This window comes from Polypterus senegalus, chromosome 15 (assembly GCF_016835505.1).
Source record: "Polypterus senegalus isolate Bchr_013 chromosome 15, ASM1683550v1, whole genome shotgun sequence".
Classification (NCBI taxonomy): domain Eukaryota; kingdom Metazoa; phylum Chordata; class Cladistia; order Polypteriformes; family Polypteridae; genus Polypterus; species Polypterus senegalus.
This window is the reverse complement of record NC_053168.1, coordinates 135,742,346-135,756,944: the sequence shown is the minus strand read 5'-3', so window position 1 is coordinate 135,756,944 and position 14,599 is coordinate 135,742,346. Positions and strand designations below refer to the sequence as shown.

General features: G+C 41.2%; 1 long non-coding RNA gene across 1 annotated transcript; it reads left to right on the top strand.

The window, feature by feature from the left end:
* The first annotated feature begins 5,120 nt into the window (after nt 1-5,120).
* Nucleotides 5,121-8,829, top strand: LOC120515406. The gene is made up of 2 exons (XR_005630649.1): nt 5,121-5,231; nt 8,561-8,829. It is a non-coding gene; the product is annotated as an uncharacterized LOC120515406 (long non-coding RNA).
* Nucleotides 8,830-14,599: the final 5,770 nt, after the last annotated feature.

The window sequence follows — 14,599 nt, the reverse complement described above, 5'->3', positions numbered from 1 at the left end:
TGATTGCCCAATGGAAGTATTGTACTTCCGGGTAACACGGAAGTCCATTAGAAGAGTAGGGAGTTTGTTTCCCTGCAACGACCTCTTGCGGCACCCCACAACCAAAGAAGGGCTGCCCTGCCAGACTACATTTCCCAGCATACCTTGCTGGCTTCCCGCTGGGTGTAGATATCCAGGACTGCTGCCATATAGCGTTCTGGGGGAATAACAGTTCCCTAGTGATATCTCTACTTTTATAGGGGCTGTACGTCCATCTCTTCCTCCAGCCTGTGTGGCATCTACAATACTTATATACTGTATATATATATATATATATATATATATATATATATATATATATATATATATATATATATATATACACAATGGCCTGAATACATACCAGAATGTCTGAAAAAGAAAAAAATTAAAAAAACAATAAAAACTTCTGACTTGGCAGTGCCAGGCACAGGGAGGCGCTACATAAGTGTTTTGCTGTTGGCATAAAGAGAGAGAGCGGGTAGGAGCCTGCACTGATACAGCATATTGCAGCACCCACCACATGACAAACCACCTCAGGATCCCAGATTAGAAACCAAGTACAGCCCTTGCAACAGGCGACATCTCAGCACCACACAAGTTCAGATGGAACAGAACAGTGTGAGGTTTTTTTATGGTGGCTGGAGTGCCAATCCTGCCACCAACCCTCAAGTTGTCCATGGAAGTTGGAGGACCTGTTTGCAGATAAACGTTTCATACTCAGGACTGAGCAATTGCAGGTTAAAGGCCTTGTTCAGGGGCCCAACAGAGCAGTAGAGTCACTGCAGTCAGTGCATTTGCAGGATTTGCTTCCTGATTGCAAGTGAAGATCCCTAGCGTCAGAGCCACCACTCCACCTATCTGACATAAAGGAGCCCCCATTATGTTTCTTGACACACTTCTCCTGAATAATTCGTTAGCTGAAAGTCCTCAGATAGAGCATGTGCAGCATTGTTCATAATGGCACTCAGTTTTGTTTAATTCTGTCCATTGCTATGACATCCAGGGGGTCCAGAGTGCATCCAATCACTGAGCCTGCCCTTTTAATTATTATTATTACATTTTCCTCAGATGAGATTCCACTATTTAGATGTTAATACAAACAAGAGAAAAAGAGTTTGGTCAGTACAATGGTTTGCATAATAGGAACTGTTGTTGAAGTGACTTGGTGAGGGTTTTCCTGAGTAAGAGGTGGTCACAGAAACACTAAATTTCTGACTTCATGTCCAATGACCTAGCTGCCGCGCACAGTGAAATGGAGCCCACTCAATACCCTAAAATTGGATTTAGCGAGTTCACTAAATGGATGGATGGATGCCTATGAAATTGTTCACATAAACACACATCCTGCCTTCTTCCAATCAAGTCAAAATGGCAGAGACAACAAAAGGAAAATTATAATTTGTCGGATATCTTCATCAAAGAACTCAAAGAACCTGTTCTTAAACTAAAAAGCTCTGTGATGGAGCTGATGTAATGTTTTCTTTTCAGCGACTTTTCATTATCGTGAAGATTACAAACTTTAAAGGGCATGCTCAGGCCTTTTGCCAAGGATACATCACCTCACCTCGATTAATGGAGCCCTGCAAACGTTGCCATTCATGACGTGTTTTTTTTTTTCTTTGCTTCTTCACCATGTCCTGCTCGATTCAGAATGTCGTAATGAGGGCCATACGAGTGATGTCTACTGAAAGGAAGGTATGCTTTTTAGTCGGGACGTTGAAGTCAGAATTTGTATGGAGGAATGCTAATTATACATTTCCATTTATACGGCGGGAGGAATAAGTGTACTTCATATGATTTTGAAAATATTGTGCAGTGCGAGCCGCTTGTGAGTAAGTGGGCTGCATGTGGATGCAGCCTGATTAGATATTTCCTTTTGTGAGCTTGGGAAAGCCTGCTTTTAATTAACGACCCAGAGAGTAATGGCTTAATAATAGTAGTCATGTGACAGCCGGCCTGTTGGTTTTTCTTTTTTTTCTTAACTTCTTTTTCTTTTTTTTTCGCTGATTTAGTGAATGAAGACTGGAAGAAAATCAAAGTAACATGTTTATGTCAGAAAACAACGGAGATTATTTCCAAATCCTGTCTGCAGGTGTTTTTTTTTTCAGGTCCTGTTTTTGATCCAGACTTTTGCTGTATTACTATTTGCCGGGTTACTGCATTTTTCTTGTTGATGTTTTTATAGAGCCTTCAGATAATGAGACGTTTCCCTTGCTTTCCTTGCCTTGACAACCATCGAAACTTTGGGAGGAAAAATTGAATGTCTTAATAGAGTTATACATATTCTAGCCACTGAAAGAACATTTGATATAATCCATCCCACAAATGAAAAACATTGATGATCTCTGTATTCCTTCATAACATAAATGGGCATCTTCAACATTTATTACAAAAAAATCAGAAGTGGTCTCCCCTAGACTTTCTCGCAAGCTCAGATATGAGGATGGATATTTGAGGAGTAAACTACAAGACAATGATTATATTTTATATACAACAAATACAACAAATCTAGATACAACCAATCAAATCAAATTAATAATTTATCAAACAATTAGTATAAAACTAATAGTGCACGAATAAAAGATAAAGTATCACTTCCGGTTAGCAGAAATAGCCCAAAAGTTGATAGGAATCTACATTTTGTACCTAATACTTATGTGTAAAATTTGGTTGACTGAAGTGAAAGCATACTCAGTTATTTTGTTTATACACACACACACAGACATAATTCTAAAGAAGGTGTTTTCTGACTCAGGGAGATCTAAAACACTGAAATTCATCAAGATCTCAAAATGGATTTTTTGGATGATTCCAATACTTTCCCTATACCTTGTATACGAGAAAGTCAGGAGTTTTAAAACGTTGAGATTCATCAAAATCTCGAAATGGAATTTTTGGATGATTACAATACTTTCCCTATACTTCATATATGAGAAAGTCAGAAAGTTTTAAAACGTTGAGATTCATCAAAATCTCGAAATGGAATTTTTGGATGATTCCAATACTTTCCCTATACTTCGTATGCGAGAAAGTTAGGAAGTTTTAAAACGTTGAAATTCATCAAGATCTCAAAATAGATTTTTTGGATGATTCCAATACTTTCCCTATACCTCGCATACGAGAAAGTCAGGAAGTTTTAAAACGTTGAGATTCATCAAAATTTTGAAATGGAATTTTTGGATGATTCCAATACTTTCCCTATACTTCATATATGAGAAACTCAGGGAGATCTAAAACACTGAAATTCATCAAGATCTCAAAATAGAATTTTTGGATGATTCCAATACTTTCCCTATACTTCGTATGCGAGAAAGTCAGAAAGTTTTAAAATGTTGCGATTCATCAAAATTTTGAAATGGAATTTTTGGATGATTCCAATACTTTCCCTATAATTCATATATGAGAAACTCAGGGAGATCTAAAACACTGAAATTCATCAAGATCTCAAAATGGAATTTTTGGATGATTCCAATATTTTCCCTATACTTCGTATACGTGAAAGTCAGGGAGATCTAAAACGTTGAGATTCATTAAAATCTCAAAATGGAATTTTTGGATGATTCCAATACTTTCCCTATACTTCGTATACAAGAAACTCAGAGAGATCATGCTCCTCACACGGGGCTTTGAACATTTAAAAGACCCCCAGCCACAACCTCACTCTTCTGTCTCTTTTCCCCCAGACTCCCTCCTCTGCTCCGCTCGCTGCTTCCGAGCCTCTGTACCCCCTTAAAGAAGAAGACTTTGTGTTCTTTAAACCAGGAGTCGGGGCGGAGGCATCAGGTTTGACAGCTGTTCTTTGTATGGCCAGCTCGCTTATGAAAAAGACTTGTGTTTGTATCTGCCTGGACATCAATAAAGTTTCTACTGCTTGGAAATTCCAAGCTTGACCCCAGCTTGACAAAATATATATACATAAATCCAAAACAGAACTATCTCAAAGGGGTAAAGATGGCAGCTTTAAAGGTTGGAACAAGAAAGTGACATCATCATGGCTGCCGAAACCGGAAGTAATGTCATCAAGGGAGCCGGAAATGAAAGTGACGTCATCATAGGAAACCAGAAAAATGGAAGTGACGTCATCATGGGACGCCGGGAACCGGAAGTGACATCATCATGGGATTAGAATCTGGTGGGATTCCCCATGAATGGTCTGCAGAGGATTGAAAGAGAAATTTAGTGCACCATGCCACCCCCTCGTCTGGAGTGGAATTGTCAGTATTCAGGCTCATTAGCTTTTTTGCTCCCATGGCACACAGAAGACGCCCAATGAGGGCAACTGAGTCAACCTTTCTTCTCTGAGGTCTATATACTCCAAGCACTCAAAGATGGTGGCATCTCTTTCTGGACTAATGGTCGACAGAGACGGAGCTCCAAAACCACACTTGTAAGGCCATAGCATAGAGCCAGTGGCTCTTTATTTTGGTTTACCTGTGCCAGTTCCTTCAGATCCTCGACCATATAAGTGTGTTGGATTTAGCCGCCCATTTGAGATCTCAACAACCTTAACAGTGTAGCCATCATTTCTACATCTGAGGAATGCAAATGACTCAGTAGGCCAGGGTTTTGCACATGCAGTTTCAGACTGTAAGCCGAAGCCATTAATTTGCCCTCCCACAGATAATATTGTTTTATTATTTTCATTTGACTGCTAGGCCTCTCTTATTCTGTTTTGTTAGTTCTACATCTGGATGATATGCGAGATAACTGTCCAACACTTACAGTCCAGACGTACTGTTTTCTTTTGCGCTAAAGCTCTTTGAAGCTGCGGTCGTTTTCATGATAATTGATAATCTAATCTCGGCCTGGCCTGATGTTTCTCTAGCCGTTGCTGAAATAATTAAAAGGGGAAATATTACAACATATGTGCAGCCCGCTGTATGCCCAGATCTTTCAAAAGACAACGTTGTAATGCTTTCTATAAATTCCATTATGTGTTTTAACCCTTCTTTCACTCATACCAAGAGTCAGAAATGTCATATTAAAGTAGGCGCCAAAATTCCAAACATAGAAAGCAATGGGGCAGCGTACAATTGTGAGTGACAAATACATTCTTCTCTTTGATTCATGTTTTTTGTGCTCATCTTTTGCAGGGGTCATGGAGGCAACACGGCATGCTTGACATACAGAATGAGGCCATCCAATCTTTTCAAGCTGATCTTAGGGAATTCCTAGATTTTCTTGGGATAATCCAGAGACATCAGGCCTCAGTAAGTGTGCTGTGCCTGGCACTCCCTCGTGGGAGACGTTCAGGTGGCATCCTAACCGTCTCACCTCAAATGGCTCCTTTCAATCCATCTTTGATAGAGGTACATCCACCTGAACACCCATTGAATTGGTGCGCTGGATGGTGGCTTTGAATGGGGAGAAACATGGAAGGCTGCACTACATTCTCCGTGACAGAGTCATAAGTGCTAGCAGCTATTCACATGACATTCATTTTATTTTAACTTAATTAAATAAGATAAGTTTTCTGGGTGTGGCTCAGTGGTTAACCTTTCTACTTCACAGCTGTAGGCAGCCAAGTTTGAATCCATGTGACTGGTTATGTCACAGAGTGTTGTGTGTGGGTTATATCATTTAATTGATATTAGTGATATTTAGTGTACTTCCCAGTGGCTTAACCATCGGTGTAATGCGATTGCTCGTATTAAGTTAATTTCTGTAGGAGTGTTGCATAATTACTGTATATACTTGCGTATAAGTCGGGTTTTGAAACCCGAAAAATCGATCATAAAATCGGACCCTGACTTATACACCCGTTCAGAAATGTGACACTTCAATTTTTTTTTTACATTTTCTTGCTTCCTCCACTCTCCCACCAGTTTCTCAGACACATCGAATTTTGTTGCAGAAGCACAGTTACCAATTTCTTTCACCACTATAACGACTTTTAATTTAAAACCATCCATCCACCCATCCATCCTCTTCCGCTTATCCGAGGTCGGGTCGCGGGGGCAGCAGCTTAAGTAGAGAAGCCCAGACTTCCCTCTCCCTGGCCACTTCTTCCAGCTCTTCCGGGAGAATCCCGAGGCGTTCCCAGGCCAGCCGGGAGACATAGTCTCTGCAGCGTGTCCTGGGTCTTCCCCGGGGCCTCTTCCCGGTTGGACGTGTCCGGAACACCTCGCCAGGGAGGCGTCCAGGAGGCATCCTGATCAGATGCCCGAGCCACCTCATCTGACTCCTCTCGATGCGGAGGAGCAGCGGCTCTACTGAGCCCTCCCGGATGACTGAGCTTCTCACCCTATCTTTAAGGGAAAGCCCAGACACCCTGCGGAGGAAACTCATTTCAGCCGCTTGTATTCGCGATCTCGTTCTTTCGGTCACTACCCATAGCTCATGACCATAGGTAAGGGTAGGAGCGTAGATCGACTGGTAAATTGAGAGCTTTGCCTTACGGCTCAGCTCCTTTTTAACCACGACAGACCGATGCAGAGCCAGCTTCATATTTTCTTCTAATCGAACGCTCCACTGTAGATAAAGGATGCTCTTACGCTAAAGGTGTATGAGGGTGTGAGTTTCAAAAATTACAAAACAGTGCAAACGTCGCTTTGGAATAGTTTGGGTATTACCGTGTGGTCACGTAGGCACAATATATAGAAAAGAAAAGGCAGTGTGCTCCATGGTTACTCTCTCAGGTGGGTGTTAGCATTTCATAATCTCTTGCACCAATAGCATGAGTTTTCCGCATTTGACTTATACGACAGACATTATAAAATACCTTATATCATACATTAAAATCAAGCCCCGACTTATCCGCAGGAGAACTTAAATGCGAGTATATGCAGTAAGTACTGTCAGGTGGGGTTATGACTCTTTAAGAGCAGGAAGGGTAAGTGCTAGAAAGGTACAGAGAGTGAGAAATGAACCGAGAGAAAGGAACAGGTTGGAATGAATATTTCGAGAGTGACAGGACGGATGGCATGGGCTCTGCTGGGCTACATAAGGGTGCAGAACTAGTGAAGCAGAATTTGAGTTTGCTGAACAACCGAGTGAGACTGGAGGAGAATAGAGGAGTGATGCTACCAGAATGGGGAACAGTGTGTGGGACAGTATCCGGAGTGTTGGGCCACTGGTGTTTTTAGAACATTAGAACAATCGAGACGATAACAGGCCATTCAGCCTAACAAAGCTTGCCAGTCCTATCTACTTATTTCTTCCAAAAAAACCATCAAGTCCAGTTTTGAAAGTCTCTGAAGTCTTACTGTCTACCACACTACTTGGTCACTTATTCCAAGTGTCTAACGTGACATGAACAGTTCAAAAGTGCCTTTCCACATTTTCCTTCAATGATAGATTGACAGATCAGACAAACGCACTTCGATTGTGACATTGTGAGAAAAAAAATCCTCTTCCAATTCCACATCTAGCCCATAACCAACAATTTTTTTTTTAAATCCCTTTTTTAGTCGATATAAATTGGAAGGCTGACTAGATCACTTAGATAGCTGGAGTTTTGCAGTAGCTCGCTCGTTTGATCGTGCGTGCGGGATGACCAGTGTGTTAGAAGAAAAGAGATCTCAGACTGGCCGCCCTGCATGTAAATCAAGTGGCAAATGCCATAGGGAGGATATACTGTATAATAGACTAACATTTTAAAAAAAAAATTTTTTGAATGCAATGCGATCTACCTGCACTACCCTTCCGATCTACCGGTTGATTGCGTTCGACGCATTGGGCACCCCTGCCCTATTGGCTTTAGGGGTTGGACAGAAAATCTATAAATTTGCTTGCTTTACCTCGCTCTCTCTCTCTGTCTGACCAACTGATGAAAGACCATCTCACACACAATGAACTGAAAAAGACAACACAATGAAGAGCACAGCTCGGCAGCCATATTGAGACAGGCATACGGCCTGTTCTGAAGAAAGCTGACCACAAATGAGGACTTAACTCGAGACATTTTAAGTAACTAACAAATCTGTGTGCCGCCTGAAACTACACATCAGCATTTATCAGGTTGTATGGTGGCCAGTATTCAAATGTACTTTGCATATTGTTACTATTTATTAATATTATCAATAATACATTGTTTAAATTGTAACTTAACTCCTGCTTGTCTTTTACTACACCCAATTGCCCAAAGTTATAAATGTTGAAGGAAAGGTGGGGAGAAGTTATAAAGTACAATACCTTATAAACAGTGGAATGTCCATGAGATTTGAGGTATTCTGACAAAGGCTACATATTTATAATACAAAAGGGGAAAGTAGAGTAAAATATTACTCTACCAAGACAAAACACACAGTTTGGCTGGACAGCCAACTCCTGCAAGAGTCCTGGTGGTTCCAAACGTCTTCTATTTCACAATTATTGAGACCACCATGCCCCTGGGCATACTCAAAGCTTTAGAAATGGTTTCCAGTATGAATTGTGGGATCTTCTATATAGAGGCACATGTGTTGCCTTTCTAAATGACGTTGTCACGCATGGGCGTCGGAGGACTCCTGTAGGGGCTGGGGAAAGGCACACAATAGCCCGCCAAGACGATAAGGGGGGGGGCTACCACTAACCTTATCCTGTTCTTCTTCCCTCACAGCTCCGAGAAGCCGCCTGGCAAGGGCACTTAACCCTGCCCTTTGTGGAAGTACCGCTATAAAGGAAGCGCCGGCAAAGACAAAGGCGTTTTTCACCGGGAGACCGGAACGAGCCACACGGCAGAGCATGTGACTCTCGACAAGATTATTCCTGTGAAAGAAATCCCTGATTGGGATAGCGCATTGGTGCTATTTTCATTGCTTTTGTTTATTTTGTTTGTTTCGTCTCACGACGATTAAAAGGGACGACTCGGTTGGTGTCCCAACATTCCGACTGCTTCCAGTTTGTCCTTCCACCGCAAGACCACAGACGTCCAATCAATTACATTCACCAAGGGTGGACTCCAATCAGAGTTCTGGACTCATCTCAAAGAGAACTCAAGCAAACAGGAGACCCCCTTGAGCACAATCTAGAGTACCTTAACCAAGAATGTGAATACTTTAAAGAATGTCAGATTTCACTTTTTGATTTTTAATCGATTTGCAAATCTTTCTGAAAACATGTTTTCAATTTGTCATTAGGGGTGATTGAGTGATGGGCAAAAAAAACATCTGCAACTCAATAAAGTGTAGGCATCCGAATTACTTTCTAAATCCATTGTATATACCATCGCTAGCTATGTAGTAATTCATTTTGAAGGCTTTTCTTTTTTCTGAAATAAAAATATTTACCACACCATGCAGAAGCAAACTTTAATCTCTGTATATAAGAAAAAAAAAAATCCCAAACACGCTTAAAAGTCACCATTCTGTAATGCTGCTCACTTCTTCTTAAGAGCCTGCTTGCAAAAATGTTAATTAGTTTTCCTAATTATAATCTTGAATCTTCTGCAAATATAGATTTTATAAAATGTTGAATAGCTCTAATTAGAAAACAATTTTCCTTGATATCATTATTTGCATGGGAAGCAGAATAAAGTATTACTATCGATTTTGTTAAATGGAATGCATTCAGTTAAAGAAGTAATAATTATGTGGCAGTGCGTCAGCGACTTCCATTAATTAACTACTGTATGCACTGTATTTCACTAATGTTTTGAATTTCTTATTATGCTTTATTTAGATGTAAACGTTACTGGAAGCTTAATACGACTAATGCTACTTGTAAAAGCCAAAAATGTAAAAGAGTAAAGTGTGTAATTTATGAATTTCATTTGCTTTAGCTACTAATCCGTGATTTTAGGAGCCAGTTATTTCATTACTTAGTCTAACTCTAACTGACATTCTATTAATGAGGCAAGCAATCCTTCCTTGGACCCCATCCTCCTGGGATAAGTTTTGATTTTCCTGCATCCTCAAATAGAATGAATAAATAGTTAAAGAAAAAGAGAAAACAGATAGATGGCTGGATGGAGTGCCATATCTCAATTTTATTTGTGTTTTGTTTTTCTCTCCTCCATTGCCTGCTGACCTAAGTTTAACGCCGTTAGCGTACAAGTCATGCCCTAATCTTGCTGAAAGCAGACATGGAGACAACCACTAGTTCATTATGCTAAAAAGTGGGTGGGAACAATTAAACAGCTCGATTTTCTAAACCAATCCGATGTCTCTTGAAGGCGGTGCTCAAAATAGGGGCGGAGATTTTGAACTGCCAAGATTAGAGGTTCTCTCGTTAACCTGGTCTGACAGACAGCAAGCTTCTGTTTACGACGAAATGTTTTTGACGAAAAGTTTCCTAAACAAACTCTATTAGGCATAAACTGCTCAAAAAATTAAAGGAACACTTTGAAGACACATCTGAATGGAGAACAAAAATCCTGCTGGATATCTCTACTGATATGGACTGATAGGGTAATGTGTTAGGAATGAAAGGATACCACATCGTTTGATGAAAATGAAAATGATCAACCTACAGAGGGCTGAATTCAAAGACACCCCGAAAATCAAAGTTAAAAAATGATGGGGCAGGCAGACAAGTCCATTTTGTATGCATGCTTGATAACGTCCTAATGAGACGACAGGTGGTGTCCTGGAGGATCTCCTCCCAGATCTGGACCAGGGCATCTCTGAGCTCCTGGGCAGTCTGAGGCGTCGGATGGACCGAAACATAATGTCCCAGAGGTGTTCTATTGGATTGAGGTCAGGTGAGAAGAGTGTGTGGGCCAGTCAATGGTATCAATTCCTTCATCCTCCAGGAACTGCCTACATACTCTCGTCAAATGAGGCCGGGCATTGTCATGCACCAGGAGGAACGCAGGATCCACTGCACCAGCAAAGGGTCTGACAATGGGGCCAAGGATTTCATCCCGATACCTAATGGCAGTCCTGCGGTGCTGTTGTCTAGCCTGTAGTGGTCTGTGCGCCACTTCATGGATAAGCCTCCCTAGATATACCATCACTGACCCACTACCAAACCGGTCATGCTCAACAATGTTACAGGCAGCATAACGTTCTCCACGTCTTCTCCAGACCCTTTCACGTCTGTCACATTTGCGCATTGTGAACCTGCTCTCATCTTTGAAAAGCACAGGGCACCAGTGGTGGATCTGCCAATTCTGGTATTCTGTAGTAAATGCCAGTCAAGCATGGTGCCTGGCGGGCAGTGAGCATAGGGCCCACTAGGCCCTCAGGCCACCCTCATGAAGTCTGTTTCTGATTGTTTGGTCAGAGAAATTCACACCAGTGACCTGCCTGCTGGAGGTCATTTTGTAGGCTCTGGCAGTGCTCATCCTTTTCCTCCTTGCCCAAAGGAGCAGATACCGGTCCTGCTGCTGGGTGAAGGCCCTTCTACGAGGGGCCCTGTCCAGCTCTCCTGGAGTAACTGCCTGTCTCCTGGACTCTCCTCCATGCCCTTTAGACACAGCAAACCTTCTGGCAATGGCACTTATTGATGTGCCATCCTGGAGAAGTTGGACTACCTGTGTAACCAAACTATGTAGGGTCCAGGTATGGCCTCACGCTACCAGTAGTGACACTGACCGTAGCCAAATGGACTGCCATTAAGAGAGCAGATAATGAAGATTGACAGGAGATGCAGATTTCAGGATTTAAAACACCCTGTAAAATAAACCGAGAGAACACAGAAAAAGGTTTTGGGTAGCCCCCCCCCATATACTTGGGAGTATAGGCAAAATCAAAGAAAAAACAGACGCGAGTCCAAAGTATAACTGGGGAATAAGATGGCCGTTGTTTGCTGGCAGACAGGAAGAGGAGGGCTCACTGTGAACGGGAGGTGGAAATGACGTCTTTGAGAGGCGGGCTCACGGAGACTGGAAACGGAAGTGATGTTTTCCATGAAGCAGGTTATGTTCTGCAGAGGGATAGTGGAGAAAGTGTTAGAATACAGCCCCAACCCATGGCCCGGTGGAGAAATAGTCCACAAACTGTCTTCCCATGTGCGCACGTATGTAACCACCCAAATCAACAAATCTTCCTAACGACGCCAGTAGATTCACAGATGAGGCCGCACATCATCCACCTTCTGACTGCACATCTAAACGAATAACTAAAGAAATGCAAACACGTCTTGACAAAACACGTAGTATATCCATTGACCACAATGCAAATCTAAACTCTTATTTGCTGTTACTATGTCATATAGTGATGCAATATTCAAAATGACAGAAAGATATTGCAGCAGACAGAGAGACTTCTCAAACGCGTGGAGCCCAGAAGCTGCGGTGGTCTGTGTGTGGGTCTGTCTTTTAACGTCACAGTGCTCATTACAACAAACACGTTCATTATTAAGCTTCAGTTACCTTGTGGTCCAGAGCTCTTAAATGGATAACAGCAATTTTAGCTTTATATTTTCTCTCAGCCTCAAGTTTTTGTTCAGTATCTTTTGCTCTTTTCCTGAAACCCCAGCGGTGGGCTAAAATGCATGGACTGGAGAAACTGGGGAAGGGTATTTTAGGAAGAAGCCCCTTGGGCGGAGTCTTTGCAGCGCGGGATTTCACTGCTGTTCACTACACACTTTTTAGCGTATTCCAGTATATTCGAGTGTCACGACACAATTTCTGTGGCTTCCCCATTAGAAGTTCAAGTGACACAATTTAAAACTGGTACTAGGGTACTGTGTAGTTTAAGCACTGCGATCAAAGAGTTGGGGACATGGTCCTCTTCAAGTTATCATAGGCCAGGTTGATGAGCGAGGTGTGGGGTCCCCTTGGTTTTTTCAGTGCTGTTCTCAAAGTCCCTTTTTGGAGTTTCCAGAGTTGTGTTCGGGCAATGGAGGTCGATAACCATAATGAGAGCCGGTACTTACTCAAGAGCAAACAGATTAAGAAGTGGACGTTCTCTGTGCCGGAGACTGCTGGTCCAGTTCAGGCTCTGCTTGTAGGTGTTATGAAGGAGTCTGTTGTGACTCTTCTTGCAATTTTGTGTTTTTTTTGGGTCTTTTTCATTCTTATTATGGGTTTTGAAGCAACGTGAAACCATTATTTAATGTCAAATTTAATTAATTATGTTTGAATCTTTTCTCAGCACCATTTTGTATTTTCATGGGTGATGCTATTTTGTTTTACATTTGCCATAACATCGCAAAGAAAATGACTGGGAAGTGCACGACTTGAAATGACAACCCGTGACTGGATAAGAGGTGAGCACCGGGCATTTCTAAGTCGTCCAAGGTTGTGGATCATTCCTTGAAACTTTACGTGTGATTTTCTTTGGTACTGTATCTCTTGGAGAAAGACTTTTCGGCTCCAACTTTTGACTTTTGTTTAGGAGGGTAGGCCCTTCTTGGGCAGGCTAGTAGGGAGTCTGGCGTGCTTTTTTCCATTCTTCTGTGTGTGAATCAATTCTTACTTGCTGGTGCTAATCAACAGACAACCTGTGTCATGAATTAGTGATTACCTCGAAAATTCTGTCTGCCATACCTGAAAAATCTCAAATAACAGTTTCCGTCACTACCGACAATTACAGTTTAATAGTAGATGTTAAAATAATCAACTTGAATCAATAACTGAAAAATCAGCCAACAGGAGTACAGAGAGAGTATAGGAATCAGTACTAACAAACACAAGCAAAGCAAAGAGCGATACGAGAAAAATCTCAAATTGAAATCTAAACGAACGAAAGAAGAAAGGATACAAATCTGAAATACAAATATATGTGCCAGATAAAGACAAGTTAGTTCATTAAACCCTGCAACACTTAACTGGATAAGAAGGTTAGACAATGTATGGCTGCATAATAAATTCATTTATTTTAAGCGCAGCTGACTGCCGTATTGGTCAGGCTGTTCAAGTCGTGTGTTCACTTGTTTAGCGTTAATTCAAAACAGGGCAGCAAAGAACATAACTCAAAGGAAGAAGTGCGACAGTCATTTGTTTAGGATGCAAACCTCTTAATGGTCAAAATAGGTAAAAGTACATACTCATTTTAATAGTAAATTGAGTAATTTAAAAAAAATCATATTTTTTAATGAAATGTGAAATGTGAACAGATAAAAATGTCCTTAATGGTTGGCATAATTTGATTTGTTTTAATTTAAAAAAAAAGTAACAAAAGTAAATCTATTAAAATGAACACTTAAAGTTTCATCTTATTTTTTCTATGCATGGCTGAAAAATATGATGATTAAATAAATTGCTTTATTTTCAATCCAATATTGAGTCTTTTGCTCATGATGTGAGCTGTTTATGAAGCACTTTAATCATACAAAAAATATTATCCTTATACACGTTCAATAATAGGGTCATTTGGAAGCAATACATGCCATTGAACAAAACTGACTTATTATCATGTTTTTAATATTCTTGGAAATGAATACCGGCCAGTTGTGACTGCGGCTGTGGGGCTTTTGGTGTTCACCCTTCAACTTTCATGTCACTCTGCTTGTAGGGTTTCGGGTCTGGAAAGTTAAAGAGGTAAAGAGAGCCTGGGCTGCTACAAACGGGGCACACAGCAACAGACAGGCATTGGCAAGGCAATGGGTGGGAAACCATAAGACCACCAGTTCAGGCCCTGCCCACAAGTCACTGGGTGTGCCCCATTGGTAATAAAAAATGACGGGGAAATTAAGAGATGCTTATTAGGTGTTTATTACATAATGATTTAAGTGTTGTTCCTGTCTTAATCAACTACTTTCATCCTGGGGA